Source organism: Marmota flaviventris, chromosome 2, assembly GCF_047511675.1.
Source record: "Marmota flaviventris isolate mMarFla1 chromosome 2, mMarFla1.hap1, whole genome shotgun sequence".
In the NCBI taxonomy this organism is placed as follows: Eukaryota; Metazoa; Chordata; class Mammalia; order Rodentia; family Sciuridae; genus Marmota; species Marmota flaviventris.
The window spans coordinates 128,126,845-128,141,944 of NC_092499.1; the positions used below are offsets into that span (position 1 = coordinate 128,126,845).

The 15,100-nt window shown below is 37.6% G+C and overlaps 1 pseudogene; it reads right to left on the minus strand.

Moving 5' to 3' along the window:
- Nucleotides 1-13,827: 13,827 nt before the first annotated feature.
- On the minus strand, nt 13,828-14,200 carry LOC114104780 (transmembrane protein 254 pseudogene; annotated as a pseudogene).
- Nucleotides 14,201-15,100: the final 900 nt, after the last annotated feature.

The window sequence follows — 15,100 nt, forward strand, 5'->3', positions numbered from 1 at the left end:
AAGGTAGAATAAACTCTTACTCTAAAAAGGGACAGAAACAAGTCTGTCCCATTAGGTGATGTGTTGAAAGAACAGTCCACGACTTCCCCTCAAGAGTGTGAATCCTTGGGTATGGAATGACAAAGGAGATCACGATTCAGGGATCTCAGCCAGGTTTCTGAACAAAATGGCAATACATGGGTCTTCAAAAAATATTCAGTGAATAATCGCATTGGTAGCTAAGTGGACACTGATATTTGAATACCCTGATAATTATCAGGCATGTTATCTAATATTGATGTAAGTGGGGGGGTAAAAGTGAGAGTCTGGACTGTCAATTGACTCTATGGCTTGCAACCTTGCCACCCACCACTTACCCCAGAGCTCCTAACTCATTTTCCTGAATATGCTATTGATGTTGATATCTTATGGGGTAAATGCCTATAAACTGCTTTAGGAGAGTTCTGTTTGTTCTTGTTTGTTTGTTTGTTTGTTTGCTGGAAGACGGAGCATGTTTCAGCTGTAAAGCCAATATTAACATGGCATGCTAAACACCCTCACGATTATGCCTGCACCCAATCAAATTCTTGCCACCAAACAATATCAGCTCCCCAATGGTCATCAAGAGATAACATAGATCAAATGTGAATTTGCTAAAGTAATCATAATTCACTCAACCCTCAGTCATTTTAACTCTCCTGTGTGGCTAAAAGAAAACATGATGAAACTCAGCATATAACAGTGGATTACAGGGAATTAAATAAGACTTTATGTATTCATTTCCAACAAGGTCACCATTCTCAAAGAGCTCTGCACTCAGCTGGACCACATCATTTGTGTACTAGATCCTGCTATGCCTTCTTTAGCCTAGACACAGCCTCATAGATTCTGGATCTGGTTGCCTTCAGGTGGGAATGCTGATAATGAACATTTATACTGTTTCCTCAAGAATATCTCCACAGCCCTACCATGTCTCTTGGTATAGCAGCCTAAGATTTAGAAACCTGGTCCTGACCTCCACAGATAAAAATGTTTCATTACATTGATGATATTCTCAATTCTGAACCTTTCTTAGTTTTCACTGAGGTAGTATCCTTGCTTTTTAGTCATTATCAAGGGAGAGGATGGGCTGTGAACCCTGACAAAGTACATGGCCCAGACTTACCAGGGAAATTGTTGGGTGTTCTCTGGTTGGTAACACAAAGGTTATAACTCAGGCTGTAATAGATAAATTTCAGGCATTTCTACTTCCCAATACAGTAAAGCAAAGGAAGAACTTGTGGGGTGACTGGATTATTGGAGGACTTTCTTCCCTCATCTAGCTTAGTTATCACAGCCTCTATATAATTTGTGTCGTACGAATACAGTATAGGGCTGAACTGACTGGCATACTGAGGGTTTAATCAAGCCAAATAGTAAATACAATTTTTATGACACTAGACACATGGAAACCTGCTAACCATATTATCCATGTCACTGCAGACAGCTCCAGATGGCACTTATGGCAATATATTAAAGGATATAAAACTCCTCATTTGATTTTGGTCACTGTTACCAAAGAGGAAAGAGGAACATGATTACTTTCTGAGAACAATTAACTGAGTGCTACTTATGTTGTCCTTCTGGTCATTGAAGCCCATCACCCAAGAAGTGCCAGTTAATTTTGTAACCACATACCCTATTGGTAGATGTCTACAACAAATATTCAAAGCCCCATGATCAGGGGTAGCTCAGATGGGGCGAATCCCTGCCTCAGTGAAGAATAGATAACATTTCTCCTTTTAGCTTAAAACTTCAACAGCTCTTGCGACTGGCCACCTATATGACAAAACAGGATGGAATACCAGAAGACATGCCTGTAGTCCCTTCACTGATACAAAAAGGCCAACCTTCAACACAGGAGTCAGCCTGGTAACTTAATGGATCAGCAAAGGGAAATCCCCCAGAGTGGAGAGTTGTATCCTATCACACAGTGACTGAGACTCTGGGGATTGATAGAGCAAGGATACAGCAACCAATGGGCTGAAATGCAAGCAGTATGGATAGCACTGCTCAGGAATATGATGGATTAATTCTCTGCACAGAGAGCTGAGCCATCTTCAGAGAACTTGCAATGTAGCTGCCTCAATGATAATAGTGGATGACTAATTACAGGTCTCTGTGGGTAAAGAGCTATGGGAAAACATCTAGTGTTGTATACAAAGTTGTCACAATGTACCATGTGACTGTACACTGCCCTCTCCAATTTTCATAAAATGTTGAGGCTGACCAAATGGCAAAGTTAAGATGGCTGCGGGAAGTGCCAGCAAAAGAAATTGCCATTGGCTATATTATAGATAAGAATGCAGGTCAAATGACAATGAAGGAATCTGTGATGTGAGAATTGCTCAGAAATATGCCTGACGTTATAGATGCATGCTAAAACTGTCTTGCCTTCTCTCATTACTATCGACAATGAGTGTATGCCATCAAGGGGCACACTTCGGTGGTGGTAGGCAGACTACATTGCCCCCATCTCATTATCAGAAGATGCCAACTATGCATTGACTTGTGTGGACACAGTTATAGGCTTGAAGCAACTCTTTCCCAACAACAACAACAACAACAAAAAGGCAAATGAAAGGGCTGGGGATGTGGCTCACCGCTCGCCTGGCATACGTGCGGCCCGGGTTCGATCCTCAGCACCACATACAAACAAAGATGTTGTGTCCGCCGAGAACTAAAAAATAAATATTAAAAAAATTCTCTCTCTCTCTCTCTCTCTCTCTCTCCCCTCCCACTCTCTCTTTAAAAAAAAAAGGCAAATGAAAAAGAAGAACTAATAAGAAACTGATTGTGCTGTGTTCCATCTATGGAACCTTGAGGTAAATGAGAATGAACATGAAACTCAATTCACAGGTGATGAAATACAACATTGGGCTCAAGACCAGGACACATTATCAATTTCCTACCTGCCACACCATCCAACAGAAGCTGTATTAATTGAAAGAATGAATGTACTGTTCATATGAAATCAACAATATGCAGGCTATTATTATGCCTGAGGAACTGAGTACAATAAATCAGAAAATCAGATATTAGAAAGCTGCAGCTGATTTGATATTATCAGCTCATGGCTTCCCTGGGTCTAAACAAACATTAAATGGCTTCTGACAAACTAAGAAAAAGGGAAGCACTACTGAAAATTTTCTAAAACCAACCTGGTGCACAAGTAACAACTTATGGTTCCTGAAGACACCATATTGGATACAAGGAGCATTAGTTGACCATGGATTACACAAGGAAGATTCTGATGATTTGCCTTTGTGGCCCTTTGGGTAGAAGAAAAATGTAGAAATTTACAAGTAAATTCTACTGTGTTGGACATCTGACCCTCCAGAGTATAGAGTATAGGATTAAGTATTCCTTAATCCTTGGGTATTATGGTTTGGATATTAGATATCTGGAAAAGCCTCAATGCAAGAATGCCAAGAGGTAAAATAATTAGATTATAAGAAATATAACTAATTAGTGGATTAATCCACTAATAAGGATTAACTGTGTGGTTAACAGTAGGCAGGTAGGTTGTATCTGGAGGAAGTGGGTTGGTGGGCCCTATATTGGGGTTTATAATTGGGGTAATCAGCTATGTTCTAAGCTGATTTACTCTACTATTCACTTCCTAAATGATGTTCTGCTTCATCTCAGGCTCTGAGATGTAGGGTCCATCTATTCACTGAGAACTCTGAAACTGAGATCTAAATAAACTTTTCCTCCTCTATGTTGTTCTTCCTGGTCTTTTGGCCAATATTATGGCTAACTAAATATTCTGCAACTTTGAGCAAAAATAAATTTTTTCCTTTTCTAAGCTGTTCTCATCAGGTCTTTTGTTCACAACAATAACACATTGACCACAATAACACACTGAAACCAGTATCAGAAGCAAAAAATCAGTTTGCCATAGTTATATATTCCAGAGGTGTCTTATTCATTCTATACTTGTGAAGTGGAAGCAGATTGTATGGTATACGTTTCCAGGCAAGCTTACTGTGCAAGCTAATTTACTAGCATAAGATCATATACTAGGCTGTATACTGCCTCATAGAGCTCATTTACCATTACTGGTGACTATGAAACATTTGTAATATTCTCCATAGGTTATCAACAAGTAACCTATTCCTGGACTGGGTAATAAAAATTGCACATTATGCCAACTGAATGGACTACTGGATTTGCTCAGTACTGCCAGTGAGTAATCACAAGGACTTCCCTGTGTAGGAAAACCTGAAAATGAGATGGAATTTACTTGAATAAAATAGAACTGGACTAAAAATACCATACCTCTCATGCTTTAATCCACGGGTCTAAACAAATTAATGTTATTTTCACTACCTACAATGCTTACTGATTGGTCCTTGTTCTTTATATTCTGTTAAAAGGATATAGATGCAATGTGCTGCAGAGTCCTGTCTCAAGAGCTTCATGAAAGACATAAGCTGGTATGAGATTATGAGGGACATTAAATGGCTTCTGACAAACTAAGGAAAGAATTATTGGGGTAAACACTACTTACAGCCTTGGAAAGCTCGCAGTGATACAAGGACAACTCTAAAGAATATTTTTTTTTAATTTTTATTGTTGGTTGTTCAAAACATTACAAATTTCTTGGCATATCATATTCCACACTTTGATTCAAGTGGGTTATTATTATGAAGAATATTATAAGGAAGGAAATTTAAGAGGAGAAGCTGGCCATTTTCCTTATCTGTTATCTTTTGAAGAGGATCTAAACAAAGTAATCCTGGTTGTAAAGTAAAGAATGTACTAATACATTCTTAGGAAGTCCTTCTGCTCAGTAGGCATGCAATCTATCCTGTATATATTCACCTCTGCTTGTAAAAGCAATGCAACTCTCCACTGCATTCCAGCCTGTCTCCACTGAGGGGTGGGTGATAAAATGTTCAAATCTTCTCCACTGAGTCATCCAAGTTCTTTCTTTGGTATTGGTAAACCTTAAAATGACGCATTTGCAGGACTGGGGCTGAATGTAGCATCATGGAGGCTTCTAACAAGATTTCAAAGAAAGGCCTGGGAGACTCAGCAATGTTTGTCAGAGTTAAGGTAATAAGTGAACCAGTTAGAGTGAAGCTGAAGCTGAAGCTGCAATGGAGACCCCAAGAAGTTAGAGATGCCAGGAACATGTAATATCTAATGAAAAAACTGCAAGCAGTGAGTAAAGCCAGCTCATGACAAAGTACATGATAGCTGCAACCAGAAAGGCTGTTAGGGCTGTTAGCCTATGGGGTATCCCAGTCCAACAGCTGAAAGAACTACTGGAAGGTGGTGGAGAGAGTATAGAGAGGTGCAGCACATTATGGAAAATAAGGTCACATGGCAAGATACCTGATGGACTATATCATGTCCCTCACTCCTCCTACATCTCTCTCTTTATCTCTACTTCTTGGCTGCCTTGAACTGACTGCTTTCTTACTGCTTTCCTCCAGCAAACACTTGCCTTACCTCAAGCTCCAAACAATGGAATTTGTCACCCATGGATAAAACATCCAAAACCATGAGTCACAATAAACTTTCCCTTCTTTACATCATTCTTATCAGGAAGTTTGGTATGAATGATAGCAATCAAGTGCTGACTAATACTGTCATCAACAAAGTCAGAGAGAGCATTCACAGGATCCTTGTGGAGGATCCTGCCACCACCTTGCATGCAATTAAGGCATCCCTTATAGTAGAACCAGTATGGGAGGTAAATAAAACAGAAGATAGTGTCTTATTAAGTCATAACTCTTATTGCATTCTAGCAGGAATGAGAATGGGAATTCTGAAAACAGAAATGTGTCTATAAAACACAAGAGTATTTTCATTAGCCTGACAAGAATTCCTCGGAATTTAGGGAAAGAATTTATCAGGCCTTTTCTCATTACTCCGATGTATATCCAGAAAGACTGGACAATTTAAATATGATAAATGAGACTTTCATTGGACAGAGTGCTCCAGATATTTGAACGAAATTATAAAAGAAAGATGATACCCTTTAAAATGAGTTCCTATCAACCAATAGATATTATGTTTTTCAACAAAAAACATTGCCTGAAGCAAGTGCCAAACACCAAGCACCTGCATCGAGCCTGGGCTTTGAAGAAAAAGGAAGATATGATACAGAAAGAAAACCTATTAAACAAGGCAAGCACATCCTAGGTAAAAACTACTGTACTTAATACAGCAAGATGTCCAAAGATGTAGGAGGTCTACTCCCCAGATGTTAAGGAAGAAAGAAAGGTCAGATGAGAACTTAGGAGACCTGAGGCTCCTAAACATTTTACCCAGCTACTCCAAATTTCCCCACAGGAGCTCCTGGTACAATTGACAATTGGAAATAAATGGTTGCTTTCCTTGAACAGAGGTGCTACTTATTCACTATTAATTACTAAAATAGGGAGGAAAAACCTAAGATCTTAACCATGTTCATGAGGGTATCACTGAAGCTCAAGACAGCTCCTTGTTCCAACCACTGGAATATCAGGTGTGAGGTGTAACACTAAAACACCATTTCCTATATATGCCAGAGTAATCAGTATACTTCTCAGCCTGTGAATTTTTGTGCAGCCTAAATGCCCAAGTAAACTTCTCTCCAGGACAACTTTTTGGATATAGAAGTTTCTCTGGAATGTTCCTAATATTTAGAGATGATGCTTCTGGGAAAGAAACAATACGTTCAATAAAAGTTGCCTCTAAAAGTCTGCAAAAAGTTAAACCTAAAGTCTAGTTATGCCAAGAAGGACTAAGAACATATAGCCTACATGAATTGAACTAAAAATGGAGCATGCATTCTGAAATTTAAAACAAAATTTACTAAAAATGGAAGCCCAAAAGGGCAACCGGCAGCTTTCCAAATAAATTTAAAGCACAATTTAATTTGACCCTGCCAATCACCCTAAAACACAGCAATCTTCCAATTAAATGTGTGATTACGTGATTCTGATGAATACAGATTTATTCATGGCTTGCAGGCTATAAATGATATTGTTCAGGACTTCCACCAAGAATTAACTATCTAGCTCCTACACTTTATTGACTAATGTTCCAAAATCCTATGAATGCTTCTCAGAACTGAATTTAAAAGATGCCTTCTTCTGCACATTCCTGGTAACAACCTTGGCTCTTGTTTGCTTTTGAGTGGCAGCATCCTGATACATAGGAAGGGTAGCAATACTGCAGAAAAGTGATCCCTCAGGGACTTAAAATCTTTCCTACTTAATTTCTGGGACCTGTAGCGAGGGATTAAGCCATTTGAAATTCACCCAATGACCTCTATTACAATGTGTGGATGATTTGTTGATGGCTAGTTCTACCAATGAGTTATGCTTAAGTAACACCATTAAGATTCTCAAACACTTAGCATGTCATGAATGAAAAGTATCCCTGAGAAAGGGTCAAATATGTAAATGAAAATATGTGCATATGGATTTTACTATATCAAAAGGCCAGAGAGAATTATTACCAATGGTAAAAGAGCTATAATTTGTTAAGAGACCCTCACTACCCATCAATAATTGTGGGGTTTTCTGGAAATGGCAGGTGTATGTTGAACATGGATATAAAATTTTAGCCTTAAGCTGGGAATGGTGGTGCACATCTGTAATCGCAGCAACATGGGAATGTGAGATAGGAGAACTGCAAGTTCAAAGACACCCTCAGCAATTTAGAAAGGCTATAAGCAACTTAGCAAAGTCCTGTCTCAAAATAAAATATAAAAAGGGCTAAGAATGTGGCTCAGTGTTTAAGTGTCCCTGGGTAAAAATCCTTAGTCCAAAGAAAAACATTTTTTGGCCTTACAGCTAAGCCTCTAAATGACACTCTGAAAGGAACAGATTCTGAAACTCTAAAATGATTTCCTAAATTCCAATAGACTTTCAACCCTAAAAAAAGAATCAAAATTTATATGTACATGTAAAACAAGGATACTCAAAATTTGGGATCAACCCAGTATCCAGTGGCATATATTAAAAGTAATTATATCAGACTATTAAAGAAAGTCTTTTTTGTGTGTGGGAAGTTACATTCCATGTATGAACTGTTACAAAACGTTGAGAAGTCCACACTGGGGAAACCCATCACCATCTATGTTCCTCACCATGTGCTAACTGTGATAAATGAAGAGGAGGCTATTGGATAATACTGGAAGGACAGGCAGATATCACACCATTCTCCTGGACTATCCTATTTTAAAACCACACACCCTGAATACCCAGTGACACAGAAATAGCACAACATGATTGTCTGCAGGTCATCTGGAAGGTTTTTTCAAGCAGCCATATTTGGTAGCTCAACCTCTAGAAAACCCAGACACAGAGCTATTCACTGATCTTAGCAACTTCATGGAACAGGACAAGAGGTATGCATTCATTTTTCTTTAAAACTGGCGGGAGTGAAACTAGGAATCCATGACGCAAGATAAAATGAGCTCTACCATTGAGGAGTCAAACAGGACAAAGAAGATTAGTGACCTCTCTTGCTGATCTATAGATGATCTTAAGCTGATATTTAAGAGAGAGAGAGAGAGAAAACACAGAAAAATTCTACCAAAATGATAGTGATCCTTGGGATACGAAGAGTTTTAACTATCTTTGCTATGCTTATAATTCAGCTCCCAGAGAACTAAATTCCATCTTATATGGGTTCCAATATTATGCAGAAAATATACTGAAGGATGCTTGTTAGGTCCACAGTTTATCATCCGTTTCAAGAAGTTCAGTGTTGCCTTGGAGGATATTTCCCTCATAAAGCAATAATTGGAATAAGATGCAACATTTTATAAAAAAAAAAAATACTGAATACTAACTAATACTAACTCTTACCACAATTTGAATATAAATGATTGACCTAAAATGAACACTTTTCAAAAACCAGGCCATGGGAAAAATTACTCCTTTCACAATACCCTATTCCAGATATAGTCCCTAACCAAACCTAAGTTAAAAGAAATCAAGGATAAAATATTTGAAAATGTTATCTACCAATCAAAGATATAAGGATGGGTGTTTCTAGATTTGGGATGAATATCTATGCTTTATACCAACTTCAGACTCACTGAGTCAAAATGTTCCTCTCTGTTGAGACCAAAGAAATCATTCATATGACCAATGACTAATTATCTATAATGTCTAAGATAAATTTCAGAACAAAATTATAATTTTAAAGGAAAATGACTGGCTTGCAATACTGGACATGGAGACTGGGAATGAGATGCCTGGCACCAATAGGAATTCAATGGTTACATGGGTCCCACCTGTGCCTATAGGTTCCCCCAATATAGCTGAAAAACCTGTATGGTGTATTTGTGGGTCCAGGGATAGTGCATGAAGACATTAAGTGGGATTGATAATATTTCAAATCTCTGCTGTAGGTCGACATTGATCTGTGTTTTACTGGTATAATCATCAGGCATCAATCTCTGGTTCTCTACAGTCAGATGCCATTAGATATTCTCATAGAAGCCCATGGGAACTTGTGCTATCATGAAAGCAATGTGTACTTCCCTTATAATCCAGAGAATGACTTTCTGAATCTATAAGACCGCCCAAGAGGAGGCCATGATTGATGATTCAGCAACTAAACCTAAATGCATAGTTATGATCTTGATTGGGGGAAGAGATCCTGGCAAAATTTACTGATATTTCTAATAGATCTTGTATGAACAGGATTATTCTTATGCTATGGAATTTACTGTTGCTGAGGAATAATGTCTCTATTATAAGACCATCTTTTAAGCCATGGTGTCCCAGGAAAAAGGTGAAAAAGACATTGTACTACCCAACTTCAAAATGACTTACCATGGCTCATCCAAGAAAAGAAATTCAAAATGATTTTTCAAAACCAGGCCAGCTCCTTTCATATTATAGGTGCCTTTTCCCCATGAAGTCCCTGCCCAAAAGGAAATAGGCAGATGACACCAAGATTGCTGTAATATTAAGAATATGTGATGAAAAAAACTGATAGTGGGGAATTGAATGTGCTCATAAACTCCCCACATAGTATCAACACCTATTTCTCAAAGTTTCTCTATTTCTGTCTGGTCTATATTTGTATATATACATGAATTTATATATATATATATATATATATATATATATATAATTTGTATAGAATAAATTTGTAATATATTTACATATGGTATATATAATATATATTAAACATATTTAATAATATAAATATATAATTACATTTAATAATATATAAAATATATATTTACATATAGTATATATATATAATATATATCATATGTATTTTATATATGTGGATGTAAATGAATTTATAGATATAGATATAAATGAACAAATCTCCCTTCCCAGCACTCAGGGGTAACAAGTTATACATAAAGGCAAAAGATCACACCTAAAAGGGTGCTTGACCAAAACTAAAACTAGACACAGGCCACTCTGCACAACACAGATGTTTTTAATCATTTAAGTCTTCTGTAGATTTATGTGAACAAGGAAAAATACACCACAGTCCATTCTTTAGAAGCAGTTACTCTCTGAAATACTGGATAATGCCCTCTGTCCTGGATCCACATAACTTCCCTAGAAAGACCATATAAGATATTCACGGTAAGGGAAAGGGGGAATGGTCATTGAGGGCATTAAGTTCAAATCCAGCCTCAGCATCTTAGTAAAGTCCTAAGCAACTTAATGAGACCCACTGTTGAATTTAAAATATGGGTTAAGGATGTGGCTCAGGGGTTAAGAGCTGCTGGGTTCCATCCCTGGCAAACATACACACACACAATCTTTAAAATACTTTGAATTAAATGCCTATTAAAAAACTTTATCAAAAATAGTGGAATATAAGGAAAGCAAAGCTTAGAGGAAACTATAGAGAACTGAATGCATGCCACAGAAAATATGAAATATCTAAAAGAAATCATCTGAATTTTTACTTTGGATCTTAGAAAAAGATGAGCAAATTAAATCCAAAGTATGTAGAAAAAAATGTAATATTGCAAAGAAAATAAAAGAAAGTGAACAGAATTTTTAAATGACTTAATAACTTAAAATTTACAGAACATGAAGGTATCCAAAATTGGCAACAAAAATACAGTACCCAAAAATAATCATTGTAATCAAGAAACATTAATTCAGGAAAATTTCATTTGCTTACTACAAACACTTAACCCTGAATAATCCACCTAAAAGAAGCTTAAGTAAACAACTAGTGGCATAGCTAGAATGTAAGAAATGGCATGTTATAAAGAATAAATTCAAAACAAATGCTGTCCTCTGAGACACAAGAGATAATCATGAGGTCTGCATGAGAATATAAAAAATGTGTAAGAGGACATGCAGGAACAGGTGAATATGTATGTGTGTATGATACTGAAATGTCTCCTCAATGAGTGCATTGCTAGAGCTTACCTGACATAACCTCCTGCCTACCTCCTCTTGTCATTTAACTGTGATCACTTATCTTGGGTCAATAGAAAAATTGCTGCACATGCAGAGTGGCAGTTGTGTACTCTTTGTTTCTTCATTCCAGAGTAACATGGTGCTTAATATAATAAGCTCTGGAAGGAAATTGTGTTAAATAAATCCCTTAATAAAAGACAATTATTCTGCACAAAACATAATGAATAATTTTTAAAAAGAATGCTCAAAACTGATACATGCACATAAGGAAATTAATCTCAAGAAATGCTATTAAATTATTCACTATTAACTCAATAATTATTACCATTAATATTAATTAATTTTCAAAGTACGATCTAGAGTATCGAATAACTATCAGGGAAACAAAAAACTCCAAATTCACAAATCACAGAATATAATTTTGGGGTGGATCAGAAACCCAGACCTAAATTTTATAACAATGTGATGCAGCATTAAGTGTATAAATTAGCAAAATAAATTCATAACTTTGTGGCAGGGTAAAAATTATTAACCTGAAAGTACAAAGAAGTAATCACATAAAAGAATAATTATCAAACATACCCAATGTGAGCAAAAATGTAAACAGACTGAAGTAAACTGAAGATTCTCCCTTTTCTTTCTTGTAGGGCTTTTGCTGACATTTATAATTGAACCATGGGACAAAGTGACAGTTTTCTCTAAGTACAAGATGTATCATTTGTATCAACTGCAAAAATGCTTTTCATTCACATAATAAAAGCTTTTAAAACTGAGACAGATAGTTTTATAATTTTGATTTTTTTATACAACACTGGGGATTGAATTTAGGGTACTCTATCACCGAATTATATTCCCAATCTTTTTCTATTTTTTAAAAATATTTTTTAGTTGTACATAGACCCAATATCTATCTTTCTTTATTTTATTATTTATTTATTTATTTATTTATTATTTTGGTGAGACAGTCACAGCATTTTATTTGAGTTGGTCCACTTCTTTCAATCATCTGCCACATTGTTCTGGGCACACAAGTATTACTGTCATCATTAATTTCATTTGAAGACAGCTATGCTTTAAAAAAAATCTGGATTGGATCTCCATGATCCTTAACTCCTGGTAATTTTTTTTTTCTTTACTCAAAAGTTACCCCTACTCCAAGAGAAATATCAGGAAAAACCGAGATATATTTGCAAAAAAATTATCTCCAATAAAAACAATTCATAGCTCATGATCTCTCATAGGGGCTTTCTTTTGGGGGAGAGTTGTTTCTTATAGATGTTTGCTAATACAACAACTTGCCCAAGGAATCACAAAGGGAAATAAGGAATAGTCCCCAGAGAACAAGCAGATGTTCTCCAGGGAAGAGACCCTAATGGCTCCTAAGGGTGATGGCGCCATTCTGTTAAAGGGACAGAGATAGGGGACCTCTCTCCCGAAAGGCCAGTAGTAATAAAGTACATTCAGGTTAATCAGGGAGGTAGTAACCAGCTGGAAAACCCAGAGGTTAGGATCTCTAGAGAGGAATGTGGGTGTGACTGAGTAAACTAGGGCTGGATGAAGAAAGTGTCAGACAGCAGGAGAGTGGGGAACAATCTACGTTTCCCCAGAGGACCCACAGAAAGGTGGCACTACTACTGAGGCATCCGTGCTGTTCTGTGAGATGAGGGTACACAGAATGAATGATACAGAACAAGTGGAAAACGAAGTGCTTCCCTCCTTTGTCAATAACACTGGAGGAGAACCACTGCTGATGCACAAATGGGATCAGGTGCCATAGGGAAAAGGAAAGCTGCCTGAGTTGTGGCCCTGAGTTGAAGGGGCAATCTAGCAGTGGCCATCAGACTCTGCCTACCACAGAACACTGTGTCCCTGGGGCCGTGAGCAGGGAAGGATCACTGCTTGCTGGCAGCATCAGGGAGACGGTGCCCTGGTCCTCTGCTCTTGGTTCTCAGCAGGTCCTTTGGGCCTTTACACAATTGCTTAGTTGAGGAGATAAGATCCTGCCTCACAGATGTCTAACAAATGTACTTTGGAAGTGTTATTTCATTTTGGTTCAGAAAGGTGAAAAAAAAATTGAAGAGATGTTTTACTCAGAAACAGAGAGCTCAGGCTCACCAGCAAGCGAATCTAGTACTCACTTCAGCCCTAAAGACAAAGAGGGATCAGAACAGCCAAGGGCCTCAGAGAGGGAAGCTGCAAGTCTGTTGTCATTCAAGTTTTCTGCAGAACTTGGAAAGCCAGAATTTTTTCTTCTTTCTTTCTCAGGTAACAACTAGTCTACTCAAGCTCAACTAGAACATATGGAAGAAAAATGAACATTGAGAGGGTCTTAAATACCTTTGTAGAACAGATACTTTTAGAATGTAGAAAGATCATCAAGTAAACATAGCACCCCCCAAAAGAGATTCTGAATGTAAAAGTGGAGAGAAAATTTTCACTATCTCCTTTAACTGTGTTTTTGGCGCTTTGGCCTGTAAGCAATCAAGATGGAGAGAGATGCTATCCCAAAGAGGAAAGTCTGCAGGAACCAGAGTAGTTGAGCCCAACTGTCTGATTCCTTTATACTTGCACAATACCATGGCATATAAGGACTCTCCCATGTGAATCAGCCAGGCAAGCCAATACCCATTATGCAGGAGGGTGTGATGGTGGTTCACCAAACACTGAGTGAAGTAGCCCAGGGGTCCAAGTCTCTGATAAGGGACACTCTGAGACCAGAGGACATCACACGAGTTGTCGCCAAAGGAGAGGGTGATGACTGTGAACCAGAGCAGACTGCCCCTCTGGAAGTAGGCTGCATCACCTGCTATGGTCGCCATCATTGCAGCATCTCCAGGGGAATGAGCAGCCTCACAGTTCCGCACAGGGGTGGGAGCTGGGTCCGACCGGGGCTAGGTGAGGGAGAGGTGTGTGCCACCATACAGGGTGAAGACAGAAATCCTCTTTATTTATTTTTATGTGGTGCTAGAACCAAACCCAGAGCCTCACACATGGAAGGCAAGTGTCTACCACAGAGCTATAGCCCCAGCCCCATCATTTTCTATTTTTTTAAGTTGAGACAGGGTTTAACTTGACAATGAGGACTTGAACTTTTGACCTTCCTATCTCTCCACCAAGTTGCTGAAATTATAGACATGTACAACAATGCCCAGGTAACTTAGTTTTATCTCAAATCTTATGAAAATAACCATTTTGAGCTTATAATAATATAGATATTTATCTTGCATCACTCCTATGATTACATGAGATGAAAAAACACATAGATATAATATTTTTAAAAGTTTTAAAATTGCCTTTCTTTCAGATGAAACTCTCATGAAGCACATATTAACTCATCTTATCCTTGACATTCTCCATCTTACCATTCTCTCTGTTAATCAGAAGCATAGGTGACTGGGTATTTCTTGAGAGGCTTGTGCTAATCTCTGTGAAATTCTTTCTAATCTACTGACACTACTTCTGCAACTTCTGATTTTATTGTACCACCAGAAGGTGATAATACAAGAGGGGTGTGTGTATTAGTGGCCATAAGTTAAAAATGATTTATAATTTGTTTTTCAACAAGTAAGATTTTTAGACCAAATTCCTTTATGTGGACATGAGCATAATCACAATACGTGATGAGCCTTCTAAACAACAGTGTTTCTGTCAATATCAAGATGTATCTCCATTAGAAAGAAGTGGAAATGTACACTGTAGAATCAATGGAATACTTCCCT